This window comes from Vulpes lagopus, chromosome 24 (assembly GCF_018345385.1).
Source record: "Vulpes lagopus strain Blue_001 chromosome 24, ASM1834538v1, whole genome shotgun sequence".
Lineage (NCBI taxonomy): Eukaryota > Metazoa > Chordata > Mammalia > Carnivora > Canidae > Vulpes > Vulpes lagopus.
Window position 1 is genome coordinate 23,171,053 of NC_054847.1, and position 14,955 is coordinate 23,186,007.

The window sequence follows — 14,955 nt, forward strand, 5'->3', positions numbered from 1 at the left end:
CTAAGTTTAATAAAGGAGATTATTTTCCATAATCTGGGTGCATTTATTCTACTTAACTGAATAGTTTAAAAGCAGAACCAAAGTTTCCATGAGGAAGAAGAAATTCCACTTGTGGACTCCACCATCAGCTTTGTCCAAGACTTTCAGCCTCCCCTTTCTGACTGCCTGACCTAAACATTTTCATCTAATTAGCTAGCTCCCACAACCACATATCAGTACTTACAAGAAATCCATACATATTTATGAATCTTGCTGGTTCTATTTTTCTGGTGGAGCTCTGACTGATACAGTGCCCAAAAATTATTTAGAAGAATTCCTCTCCATTTTCTGAGAATTTAAAACAGATATTTGACAGTTCAGATGACTGGTAATTAGCATAAGAGTGAACCGGATTTGTTTAGCAAGCCAAATTGAGAAAGCACAGGTCCTGGGGACCTATTTTAAAGCCCTAAATCCAGCCATGCTAAAATCAGCACTGCTTGTTTTATTTAGTGACCTGAGCCATTAAATTTCTCATTTTGCTTAAACTGGAGTTTTCTACCATTTGCAACTGGAGAATTCTTAAGTGATAAATATCCATAGTTAAAACAAATTGTAACTGAAACACATTTCATTACTACAGAAAGAGAAATAGAAGTCAAATGTTCTACTGACAACAAATGTATTGAGCAAATGCTGCTTATGAAAATCAGCAATTTAAAAGAAAAATATGAACTATTATAAGGTAATTTTATTTGTCTTAAAAAGCTATGTGAGTAATCAATGATTTGATCAATGGCTCAGAAAATTCAGAAGTCTAAAAATATAATATTTGTAATTTCCTCAATAAATGCTTCCAACCTTTATTTTGCCACAGGAAACAGCAAAAGTAAAAGAACAAAGTTCATATTTCATTATGGATAAAAACAATGAAACCATTAGAAATATATAGAATTTCCATCTGCCAATCTTTTTCAAATATATGTATATATATTTGAATATATATACACATTTATCCCATAAGATAAATTAACAAATAACAAATTTTAGTTATTTGCCATAATGGGTTTTTACCAATTTGAATTAAATTGTGAGGTAAAAGTGTTTCTAAATATTTGTAGAAGAAAGATGAAAATTGTGCAGTTGAATGTAAACAAGATAGTGACCTAGGGACCAAGGCTTCATGGCCTAATGCCCAATTGGCTGGTGACCAGGATATTCTAAAGAAATTGTATTATCCACCATGAACCTAATGAGCAGTCTCTGACATTGATAATCTTTGCAAAATACAGAATGCACAGTTAGGAAATTCAGTTTGGAGTACCTATCCTGTTCATTATGTGTTTGTTTCTTTGTTTATTTTCCAGGAAGAGGTTCTTCCCCACAGGATTTAGCTCCTGAAGTACGTCATTCCTTATAATGCAGCACCTCACACCCCTGCCCCCTTTCCCTAGATTATTAGACCAGCAGTGGAGATCTAGCCATGGGGCATCCAATACATTGGTTGCAAATCATTAATCAGGTTCTCTGACTTAGATTTTTAAAATTATGACACAGAAATCTCTTAGTGATTTTTAGCTTGAAGTATAAAGTCAGAGCATTGGTTAGCTATGTTGAGGCATGTAGGAGTGCAACCGGAAAAAGCCTGTTAGGAGAGATAGAAATAGAGATGATAGAGAAAAAAGATGAGATCGAGGCAGAAAAGGGGTGCAGGAAAAGAAAAAGAGGAGTAGGAGTTGGAGAGGAGAGGAGGGGAAGGAAAGGAAGAGTGGGAAGAGAAAAGAAGAGAAGCATAAAGCAACCCTAAAGAAAGAAGTATTCTCTCTTTCCTCATATATGACCTTAACTTTCTCACAGGGAATGTGTTAAGGCTGCTTTTGAATGATTATGTGAAGTAGTGGTTCTGCTAACTAGAATTTAGGAATGATAAAGATTTACTTCAAGTGATGCTATCAATAAAAAAGTAAATGTACCAAATGAAAATGAATCTGAGCTAATGTTGACCTCTGTACTACCATGGTGAAACTATATTTTCTCCACCTTGGATTATAATGCAGACCTAGAGATATAAATTGCTATATATTGCCCAGGATCATACAGAAAAAGTAATTAGAGGATTTGGTTTAAAACTCCAGGTTTCTTCATCCATGGAAATGAGCTGTGCTCAATTTCCTCCCCAAATTTCCCTGTTCTCCCATATAGTGTTATATACTTATAAAACCACCCATTCTTAAGTTCTAATTATGTTGAATTTTAACTATCATTTACAAATATCAAAACAGTATTCAGATTCCTACCTTGTTTTTTTCAATTAGAAAATAAACATTTTGAAAAAGGAATCAGTTATCTCTATAGTATATAAAATATTTTATGTGTCTGAAAAACAAGTAATTGCAATAACACTGTACTTTTGAATTTTTTTCTTTAGTATTTGGACCATTGAAATAATTACAGGTAAAGCTCAAATGTGTTGAGAGACGAATGAGCAAGGCTAATTGATATGTGTGCATTATTCATCACTTTTTCTATGCATGTAAATAGAGATGATAACACTCATGTAAAGTGCTTCAGAAGTGCTAAATGAAAGTGAGCACAACAGACTCAAGCTTTTTAATGCACTATATAGCCAAGCAAATACCGATGGTCTAAAAACTTATGGTATCAAGACCTATAATTCAAGTTTGTTTCCCTTCCTTTCTTTCCCCTTTCCTTTCTTTCTTCCTTCCTGTTATGAGAACCTTTTGGAAGACATATTTCTTCATCAGTTAGAACCTATATCAGTATGCACATAAATGTTCATTTGAGTATAATAATTAAAGTCAAAATAAACTGGTTAAGTTAGAACACTGAATGCAGGTAGATTAATTTTAAGAAGAATTTGTAAAACTGTGAAAAGTAATCTCACTTAACATAACGTATACTACTTAAATTGTTTGGAATCCAGCATTAGACTGTAAGCGATTTGAAAGCAGGGACAATAATCTTTATGGAGTAATCATATAGTCAGTTAGATATAAATCATTCCAAGATTTTTTAGGTACCCATCCAATATCATTAAGTCTGTATTTTCATTCCAAAATACCCAACCAATATTCGTCAAGTGCCAAAAGCAAATAGTTTGACAGAAATAGATTACTTCAATATACCCTAAATGCTAAACAGAACTCACCCTTTTAGAATCATGGTCAATTCACATTCAGGATATAAAATTCTATTAGAAAGTAAAAGGATTGAGTACATAGATATTGATCAAATCAACAATAGAGGGGGTGAGATCAGGAATTTAACGACTGCAGGTACATCTTTTCGTGCTAGATGTTTGTCTCTCATGCCTTGTTCTGTTGAGTTTGTGCTTTGGTGTTTGCTCTTAAAGTCCAAACTCTACTATCTTGTGTTCCTACCCTTGGATAGTTAAAATCTTACTAATTTTGTTTCTTAGTGGCTGCTTTTGTTCTTTCCACATCCTTAATTTCATACTTTGGTTCTAGCCCTGTCACCTGCCTCTAGCTCTTAGCATTATTTTAGTTTTATGATTTGATTGTCCCTGCCCTGAAAGTATATGGTATGCTGATTTTGACTGCTTTGATGTTGCAGTCCAGAACAAACCTTTGGACAAAGGTAGTAGAATATGCAGAAGTAATACAAACCTTAGAGAAAATTACTCATTTATACTTCCGTTCAACACATACTTATTGAACATCCATTTTGTCAGGCATTGTCAACTGATGTGATTTTCAGCTTGATAGGAAATGATATATACAAAGATACAGTCAGACTGACCTGAGTTTCAATTTCATCTTTGATTCCAAGTATCTATTTTATTCTCAGCAGGTTACTTAGTTTCTAAGCCCCAGCTTCATCAATAAAGTTAGAAAAAGAGTGATCAAGGATGCGTTTTTTCTAAGCTATATGAAATGAGATAGTTGGTATGTCAAAGATACTCAACATGCATGTTTCCCTCCTTCCTCTGTTCCATACTTCTTATTTCATATGTGTTCTATTTCTTTGTAGCTGAGAGTTTGGGGATGATAATTGGAAATGGAGGTAATTTTATACAGGGTTCCAAGTTATAAATATCAGTTTGCTGGATGAATAAGTGCTTGCTAAAAGGACTCTGATTTTGGCAGGGCTATGGATGGTATAAGATATACTTGGTGAATCTCACTTTCATACTCAATAAGCTAATGAACTGTATATCGATTGAAGATCTTAGGCTACAAAATAAAATGTGAGATGCTGCTAAGAGGCCTAGAACAACTTCAATGAAACAAATGCTTGTACTCTCATAATGTACAAGGTGAGAGGTACTGGTGATATAAGTTAAAGAGGGCCATCCCTCTACCATGAAGATTCTCATACTCTCTCACAACTTCTCTAGAAACTAACCATAAATTTGATATTTTGAGAGCTCTTTGAGAAAATACAATTTTTTAAAAAAGATAAAAGGCCACTAATAGGCATAATACAGTTAAAATATTCACAAAGATTTTTGCAAAGTGCTACATTTAAAATTACTTATCTACTTTGAGTAAAAATATGATTTAGCAATGACAATGGAAAATAAAAAGATAAATGAACACTCCTCTGAATGAAATGCATTAAAAAAATTCTATAGATCCATTTCATCACAGCTCTTATTTTACATTTGGTATAAATAATTGGAGAAACAGCATACAGAAACATCCAAGTTAGCAAATCATACTAAGCTTTTACAAAAAACAGTAGTGAAATGCCAAGTCAATGTTCATAAACTATAGGAAAATCTCCAGAGGCTATAGATTGGCAGAAAAATGGCATAAGGATCAAATGAGCAAGCTTATGGTAATGCATTAGAGAAAAATAGTCAACATTATTTGCTTAGGAATCTGAGCCATGCTTTTATTACTTATTCAATTGGTCCACACAGGTGTCTTTATTCCAAACAGTTTGTTAAGACTACTCTCAGAATAGGGGATCCCTGGGTGGCGCAGCGGTTTGGCGCCTGCCTTTGGCCCAGGGCGCGATCCTGGAGACCCGGGATCGAATCCCACATCAGGCTCCCAGTGCATGGAGCCTGCTTCTCCCTCTGCCTGTGTCTCTGCCTCTCTCTCTCTCTCTCTCTCTCTCTCTCTCTCTCTGTGTGTGACTATCATAAATAAATTAAAAAAAAATACCTTGTACTTTATTAAAAAAAAAAAAAGACTACTCTCAGAATAGATGATTTTCTGAGGACATTAACCCCATGTGCTACCATGGCCAAAACAGGCAAGTATAATCAAGAGAAGTATTAGTAAAACAAAATTGAAAATATTATTCTGCCTACATAATTATTATCATGGAGAATTTTAAGTGCAATTCTGTGTTTAGCTCTAGTTGCAGTGCTTCCAGAAAGTCATAACAAACCTCAATGAAGCCTTTAATACAAACCATGATCAGATATAGTGATAGTGGTATAGGAGGGGTATTATAGGGATAGGCATGTGAGTCAACCTCATAGAAATGGAATAAAATTACTTCATTTCTGATAGTAAAGACAAAGCTTGAAAACACCTCTGAACAAAATCTATAAAAACACTGAGTTTTGAGACATTGATTGCCAGTCACAGATCATTGTGACTCTCTTCCCATAATTCTTGGAATAAGGAGTAGGTCAAAATGTCCACACTTTACTTTATATTATATGACCCCCATACTAATCCTCCCCAACCACCACACTCAATCACAGGTACCAATGAGGGATAGGAATTTAAACCAAGTGTAGCCAATATATGTCTTATGCAAAAACTAATGACCCAAATTAATCAAATTATTTCTTTCAAGATTTTGAACTAGTACCTCAGAATGTGACTGTATTTAGAGATAGGATCTTTAAGGAGGTAATTAAGTAAAGATGAGGCTACTGGGGTGAGCCTTAATCCAGTTTCACTGGTATCCTTATAAGAAGAGGATATTTGGGCATTTATATATATATTTTTTAATTTTTAACTTTTAAAATATATTATTAGATGTGCATATATAACATATACTTATGTATATTCAAATATATGACATACAAATAAAAGTTTACATATATATTAATTGTCTCAAGAACTGAAGAAAAGCAGGACTAGAAAAAAGCTGTGCAAATAGAAATAGGTCATATGAGGATTGCTACACTGCCCAGTGGCACAGAAAAGACTCAACAGTGAACCAGCCCCTTTGCTTCAATTCACCTCTTATGCACAGAAACCCTCAGTGGGCAATCAATGGAGGTTTGAGGTTTCTTCAATAAACAGCAGGGTGGTATCAAAAGTATCAATCGTCAGAAGATTGCTTATTGCTCTGCACGCCAATGGTTCCCTTGCTGCCAATAATACATAATGTGTGAAATGAGAAGGGGCTTTTTGATAGCTACTGACGTGGTCTAGAAAATTAGTGCTTGGATAAAATAAGCAGCCACTTACATACCACTGATATAGGCTGACAGTGGCAGAAATGTAGATTCAACAAACTGAATTTCAGAAAAACGCAATATGCAGTAGGGTCTAAATAACCAGACTATTCCATCTAAACTTTCAGTTCTTCTAAATAAAGTAGACCAAAGGGGCACCTCGGTAGCTCAGTCAGCTAAGTGACCAACTCTTGAGTTTGGCTCAGGTCACAATCTCAAGATCCTGGGAATCAGTGCTATTTCTGGCTCCATGCTCAGGGGAAGCAGGCATGAGGATTCTCTCTTCCTCTCTCTTTGCCCCTTCCCTCACTTGTTCTTGCACATGTGTTCTTTTTCTCTCAAATAAATAAATAAATATTTAAAAAATAATAAAGCTGACCAACATTTATTCATTCAAAAATATTATTAATGCTATACATTATGCTGGCACCCAGGACACTCAGAAAATGGTATATTGTCCATGACTTCTGATGTGTGGTTATTCCATTGTTTCCTTTCTTCTCATCACTCAATCTTCCTTTCAGACATCAAAATAAAGCAAGGAAAGGACAATGTGGCCATTTCATCAAGATTCACTGTAAAAAGAGAAAAATCTCTCCATTTAGGTTAGAATTCCTAAAGTGCATGTATTCCCTCTACATAATCCTGAATGCTGGTGTCTTACTATAACATTTATAAATATTTTTTCCAGGTTGAGCCATATTCACCTGCGTGATGTTCACCCAGTTACCAGATATTCCTATAGTGCATCTAGGGGACAGCGATATACAATAAACCAGAGCTAGACATATAAGAAGACACAGTTTCTGAGCTCAGAGAGCAATAGAAATCATTTATGCAAGCAACTAGCATTCGAGATGAACATGATTCTAAAGTGGCGGGAATGCCTACATCTGCCAGGAGGAATTAAGGAAAACTTTAGAGTATGTACCTTGAGAGGAGACCTGAAGGAAGAGTGAGAGTTTGCAAGGTTGATTTAAGATGAACTAGAGATTTGTGCAAAGCCCAGAAAATGACTAAGCATATACAATTTCAGACAACCATTCTGTTTACAGTTATTCTCATAGATGAGCTACTGGGGATGCTCTCTCCTATTCCTTATTTTTAATCCTTGTAACAAGCTTTTGATGTTAGACAGTATTATTAAGGAAACTGAACTTCAAAGAAATTAAATACTTTGTCCAAAATTACATAATATGACACAGAGGTAGGCTTAAACCCTAGTTTTCTAAAACTAAGCGCAGTTATTCTTCTAGGGCAACAAATTAACTTCCTGCGGAGGAAGGGGGGCAGGAAGACATTTTCTTATCACATGCTTAATCTACATAGCAGGGAATCTGGCTTTGGGTAGACTGTTAGAATTGTATTAGGTCCGTGAATATAGAAATCCTTATGCACTCCCGTATAAAATATCAAAGGGGCTCTTCTTATTTCCATAGAGAAGTGTTTTGACCCCTTTGAAATCATAAAGGGGGATAAAAACATTTAAAGACAATATATTGTTCTCATGCCACCTTTTTAAAAAGTTCTGCTTCAAAATGAGGACTCGAGACCTGGAAATTACTAAAGGAACACCCAAATGTAGCTACTAAAAACTTTTCATCCATTAGTGGCCACAGGCAGTTTTTTATTACATGGGGTGAGAGGGACTTACATTCCCTTTACAAGGTCATAGCCAGGAGATGACTAATGTCATTTTACCTTTGTCAGTAAGCACATTGTTTGAGTGCCTACTCTTTGGAGGGGACTATAATAGGCATTGCTGGGAACCGCAAGGTAAACAGAACATGGTTTCTGCCCTTGTTTCAGGCACTGTCAGAAAGAGAAAACAGCACTAGGGTGCTCCAAAATGGAAAAATAAACGTATTGGTCCTTTCAAATCAATGTCAAAATGGCTAGCAATATCATGCTTTGCTTTTGCAACTTATGCTAGAAGACAACACCCAAGGGCTATAGCCAGCTTGATGCATAGCCCTCTGAGACAACATAAAAGGGATTTGTCTAGATCTTAAAAAAAAAAAAAAAGTCATACATGTTATATCTTTAGCAGTCTTATAAAGCTTTTTCCCTGACTTTTATAGACAGTCTCAGAGAAAATGGAGTGCCATAAAAGACTTCTAACACTTTAAGTGACTACCTGGCAATATTCTCTCAACATCTGGATATCCTTAGAATGTTATGCAGTCATATATAGTCTAAAATCCATTACAGATTGAACGGAAGGCTAACAGCAGCAACAATATTCATAGCAACCCTTCAGGCAGAGTGGGCTGTTATTCCTGGAGGCCAAATGCTGAGTATTGTTTTCTGTAATTTGAATCTCTCTGAAGTCTTTCTCAGTGTGTGAGTCTCCCTCATTTCACTACCAAATTCTGTTCCTTTCCTACCTGGCTAAAATTAGTGGAATTGTTAGAACCAGTTCTAAATATCTCAATCTCAATACTTAGCAAATATATTCCTTAGGAATCTAATTCACTGTCTGAAAATAAATATGGAACAATGAAAACCTAAAATGATATTTTACATAGTATTTGAAGAAAAGTAAATAAAGCTGTTCATGTAAATCATTGCAAATCCAGAAAATGAAAGCATGGGATTCTATTTAGATGGAAAACGTATAAGTTTCCCTTCCTCCAAGTATTGTTTTAGTTTTATATGCTGACTTGTGTACAGGGTTAGCATCTTTTCAATGTATTCTGGTATGTGTATCTCATTTTGGGTTTCCCCAGAAGCAAACCCAGACACGAAGATTAGAGAGAAAGTTAGGAGTTAAAGGAAAACACTGGTAGGAGAGTGGGAAAATGAAGAAAGGAAAGGAAAACAGAAGTGTGAGCTCCTGGATCCTGGGATCACACCCTGGGCCAGAGGCAGATGCTCAACTGCTGAGCCACCTGGGAGTCCCTCAAAAGTCTTTCTCTAAAGTTTTCAATATTCTGTATTTCTTTAATGTGGATTCTATCAATTTGATGAATCCTGGCACAAAGTAGATTTAAATCCAGTTTTTGTGTTTTATTCCAGATTACAACTCAATAAAGGCAAAGTGGTGTACCTCCATGAGAAATAACATAATACACTCTAATTATATTGATACTATACTAAAGAATTAAATGAAATATTTGGAAGCTGTCTTCCATCACTTTTTTAAAAAGTTGATTCAATTTGAATGTGTACCTAGGGTATGGGGGGGGGGGGGGTTAGATTGAATTATTCATACTGTTACAATAAATGTTAGACATGTGAAAAACTCAGGCCTGTACTGATGAGCAAAAGGATTGGACTGTAAATATTGAAGATGAAAAGTAAGAAAAATGATAGAAGATTGTATATCTAGTTCCTTAGATTGTATTTTGAGCTTCTGATAATGTTAATTTTTAGGGGAAAAGAAAACAGTAAGCTTAAGCAATTTTGTTTGGAGGATAGTAGATAAGGTGGAGCAGCTGGGTTAGTGAAGTTTAGTCAATAATTATTTTCTCCTGAAATCAAGAATCTCAATTTGTTTGTGTCTCCTATGTAATTAAGGTAGAATAGAAGGGTGTGAAATAAGGTCAGATAAACACAGAAAGGGAGAACGATCAGAGCCAGATAATGTAAAGATTTGTAGGCCATTTGGAGAACTTTGACTTTTTCTCTGAATACAACAGAAAAATACTGGAAGGTTCTTAGTGGAGAGGTGACATCTAAGCATAAGTGATCTGCTTGTACTTAAAAGTGATCACTCTGACTATGGTGATAAGGAAAACAGGGTAAGGGTGGGGTTTAGGAGATTAGTTAAGAAAAGGGTTTTCTTGTGATGTAGGCAAGAAGATAATGATGGCTTCAGCTAAAGAGTTACAGGTGGTGGTGGTAAGAAGTTAGATTCTTAATATTTTGAAATTCTTGCTGACATAATTTGTTATTTTATTAGATTCAAGGTATGAAAGGAAGAAAGAAATGAATTTTGACTCAAACATCATGACAAACTGAGTTACTATATTTGAGTAGGGGAGTTCAAATTTGGATTTATTAAATGTGTTATGCCCTTAAGATACCCAAAAGAAACTGTTGTCTAGGTAGTTGGATATATAAGCCTGACGTTCAAGAAAGGGGTCTAGATAAAAGATACAGTTTGGGAGTAATTAGTAATAACTATTATTTAAAGCAATGACTTGGTGGGTTCACCTAACGAGTGAGTATAGGTAGAGTGAATAAAGCATGAACCTGGAGCACTGTAAGGCTTGCCAGTCGGGAATATAAGGAACACACAGGAGCTTTGAAGATGCAGCCAATGAGGCAGAAGCAGAACCAGGACCAAGTAAGGTCTCTGAAGTCAAAGAAAGAAAATATTTCAAGGGGGAAAGATAGTAATCGACTGTGACCAATGTTGATGAGAGTTCAAGTAAAATGTGAAATGAAAATTGATCTTCTCATTTAGACAGATTCAGCTGATTGTTGACCTTGGTTAAGAGTGGTCTCCACGAAAAAGAGAGAAATCATGGTTGAAGTGGTTTAAGAGAGAACCAGATGAGAGGAACTGGTATTGAGTAGAGACAACTCTTGCAATGAGTTTTTCTGTGAAGCAGAGAAAAGAGTAACTAGAGTCAGGATCCTTTTTTGGGGTGGGTGGTAACACATTAGGAAATATCAGGCATGCTAGTAACCTATGGGGATGATAGATAACAAAAATAAATGCAGGGACAGCAGCTGAGCATCTCCCTTTGGCTCTGGGCGTCATCCCGCAATCCTGGGATCCAGTCCCCACATCAAGCTCCCTGCATGGAGCCTGCTTCTCCCTCTGTCTCTGTCTCTGTCTCTGTCTCTGTCTCTCTCTCTCTTTCTGTGTGTGTGTGTCTCGTGGATAAATAAATAAAATATTTTAAAAAAAGAAAATTAAAAAAAAACAATAAATGCAATGCAATATAAAGAGGAAATAATGTTTTAAGGAGCCAAGGGAGGAAGAAAACTAGTAAAGAAGGAAAAGAAGCTAGCTTTTAGACAGGAGCATAGACAACACTCTCAAAATAACAAGCAGAAAAGCAGAGTAATTTAGATATAATAGAGATGGTTGATAGGAGGTAGTTGCATGTGGAAGTTCTCCTCTGCAGCATAAATTTTCTCACTAAAGTAAAAAGAAAAGTCAGAGAAGAATACAAATTGGAGAAGAGGTAGAAGACTGAAAAGAGAGGGATCATGTGAAATGATGTAGTGGAAGAAAATATGTAATGAAATTTCTGGGCTATAATGTCATCTATTCAGACAATCGTGTTTAATAATTTAAAATGAGAATAATGAACATTATTTTGTTTGCCATTTTTCCATATTTTGTTTGCCATTTTTCTGTTTGTGTGCTATCTGCTTCTTCTGTCTATAAATAACTGCCTAGATACAAGCGTATAGATATGGAGAGTTGAATTTGACCAAGTTAGCTATCTTGCCAAGAGAAGAGAATAGATAAAGAGAGGACAAGAGAGTTGAGGGTATGGGTAAAAGAGATTAATTTGTGACTGAAAAATCAATATATTGTTAATATTTGAAAAGTTTTGGGGCACATAGGTAGCTCAGTGGTTGAGCATCTATCTTTGGCTCAGGTCATGGGGTCCTGGGATTGACTTCTGCATCAAGCTCCCAGTGGGGAGTCTGCTTCCTCTCTCTCCCTATGTCTCTGCCTCTCTCGGTGTGTCTCTCATGAATAAATAAATAAAATCTTAAATAAGAAAAGGTTCATTGTGATGTCTTTTTTAGAGAAAACCAAATAGATGGCAAGAATTGAACTTAAAATAGTCCCAAGGTGGGGGGCATGAAGATGTCACCAGCTAGACCCAAGACCTGTCCTTGATTGCCCACCTGCTTGTTCTCCCTAATTGTCCTTTCTCATTCCCTAAGCTCTTCTGTCTGGCTTTCCTCTTGATTCAGGCAAAGGAAACCCCAAAACCACTCTCCAAGTGATGGTGACTGCCCTGACAAGAGCTTCTGCCCACCTGGACCTCCCAGATCTTTGTAACTAAACCTGACTTGTGCCTGTGCAGATGAACAGTAGAGTGACCTCTGGAAGGATCTACAATTACCTTTACCTCTTTAGAATACTAAAATCTCAGGGCACCTGGGTGGCTCAGTCAGTTAAGTGTCTGCCTTCGGCTCAGTTCATGATTTCAGGCACCTGAGATCCAGCCCTATGGGGTGAGGCGGGGGGGGGGGGGTCCCAGCTCAGTGGGGAGTCTACCTCTGCCTCTCCTTCTGCCTGCTGCTCCCCCTGCTTGTGCCTGCTCTCCTTCTCTCTCTCTCTCTCTCTCTCTCTCTTAAATAAATAAAATCTTTAAAAATAATACTAAAATTTTCACTCAAGGAGGAGCCCCAGGTGCATTTATATAACATAGAATGTATATACAGGCATGGTTTCTTTTATTGTGCATGTGTGACCTTATGCCTGCCTCTATATCCTATGACAAAGATTCCTTGCCTAAATATTCATCCTAACCCTAAACAAAAGGAACTCATCCATTCACTTTCTCTTGGAGGGTTTGGTCCACAGCTTTGGAAGCCATTTTTGTGATCTCCTTATTTGCTGTCAATAAAAGTTTTGCCAGACAACTAAACTTGGTGCAGTTTCTGACTCACCAAGGAGTGAACTCATATTTGTTCAATTACAAAGAGAATGTATTGAAATACATTAAAAAGTTAAAAAAAAATTAACACACATTCTGGTACCTATGGGATAGGTCCAAAGACTTTTAAGTACTAAAAGTCTTTTAAACACGTGGTCATTTATGCATGTTTTAAATGGTTATTATGTTTACTATAAAAAATCTAAAATAATAACTGGTATTAAATATTAAAAATACTATATTTAACTATTTTTAACCTTAACATTAATTTTAAAAGAGTTATCTTACCCAAGCCTTATAATTATAATATTATATCTAAAAACCGTGCTGATGAAACAAAAATGCCTTAAATTACTTAACTTTAGTGTTTGAAGAGATCTTAGAGACCAAAACTGCATTCTCATCTGGCTTCCAGACTTTTGAGATAAAGCAGAACGCAGATGAAGTTGTATGGCATAATTAAAGCTACGTAGGTAGACCAGAGACAAGAGCTTACGTATGTGTTGCTCATCTATGTTCAGAACAGCAAAATAAATAACTAAAACCATCAAGCCTTTCCAACTGACCTTTTTTGGTTAATAAGTATTCTCCCTGAAAGTGTGAAATTGCTAGGTTACACACCACACCCGTCTCCCTGTTGTTCCAGGCTCTGCTGAGAAAGATATTCATTATCATGGGGGCCGTGTCTCTGTACATGCAGCTGCTGTTTAGGAACTCAGGCAAGGATTCTAAATTTGAAAGGACAGAGGCACACTCCAAGGATGAAGGACTGCTTGGCTTCTAGAGATTCAGTGATGCTATGGACAACTGTAAAATAGCTATAGTAAGGAATTACTGACAAATACTATAAGGAAAAGAGGCAGTATTTTGAAGGAAAATTTGGAGCAGATTATGAGGGATAATCTGTAAGAGCTGAAATATGTTAGACTATCAGTCCCAAACGTATAAGGGCAGATAAGCCCTTACAACACCACCTATGAAAGAATGAGCTTTTGCCCATGGTACTAACTGAAATGAAGTCTATAATGACATGTATTATATGTCAATGCAATAATATACAATAATACAATAATTATATTATTATAATATTGGACAATGATAGACAAAATACATAATGTAGACTAAATTCTATTAATATTTTTTTTTTTTTCCTAATGAGACCTTGAGGAACTCTTCCTGTGGTATACTTTCACCAGGATCTTTCTACTCCCTTCTTAGTCTGTTCTCATCTTGATCAGATTTAGGTCTATTTTAATTCCTAACCCAAATCAAACTGTCTTCTTTATATCCTAATTGCACTATGGTACAGTTAAGAAGAGTCTTTGACAGACTTTCAAGTAGCAACAAGAGCATCTGTTCTCGGCACGAGTGTGATTTGCTTGCCTGTACCATCCAGTTACCCTTAGCTCTTACTATTTCAGCAGGTATTGCTGGCCACGCAGGTGTTCCCTTGCTGGCTCCATCCCCCATCTCATGTTCTTTCCACACTGCTCACAAAAGCCCTGCAAGTTCATGAAAACAATTACCCCAGGTTGAGGAGGACCATTTGGTCAGGAGGAGATATGAAATAATTCTACCCTGCTACATTCTTCAAACCACTCTCTTATTATCTTCTCATTTCTTTCTTCCTGATTTATTTTCAGGTATTAGTAACGGCTAGTAATTTATTTGCTGAGTATTTTCTGTGCCATTTAAAACTGAGGGTTTAATTTAGAGTTGGACCTTGAAGAATAAACATCTCTTTCCTATTAAAGCTGCCCATATCAAATATGCTCAATCAAATTAGGTTCAGAAGGCAGTTATTAAACCTCTCACGAGAACAAAGGCATTCCAACCAGCAGAGTTTCTAGAGAGAGCACCCATACAAAATACGGGGTGCTACATTTTTTTCCCAAAAACTCTCTTTTATTGAAGTTCCTCAGAAGTGAGATTAGCTATATAATCAAGTGACATTTTAAATATAGAAAACTTAGACTTTGTTTTTGAAAA

General features: G+C 36.1%; 1 protein-coding gene and 1 pseudogene across 1 annotated transcript in view; one reads left to right on the plus strand and one right to left on the minus strand.

Moving 5' to 3' along the window:
• The window catches only part of LRP1B (LDL receptor related protein 1B), a 1,815,754-nt gene that overhangs the window by 772,781 nt on the left and 1,028,018 nt on the right, over positions 1-14,955 (minus strand). The gene's annotated exons all lie outside the window — the stretch shown is intronic.
• Positions 14,267-14,955, plus strand: part of LOC121482096 — a 39,911-nt pseudogene continuing 39,222 nt past the window's right edge.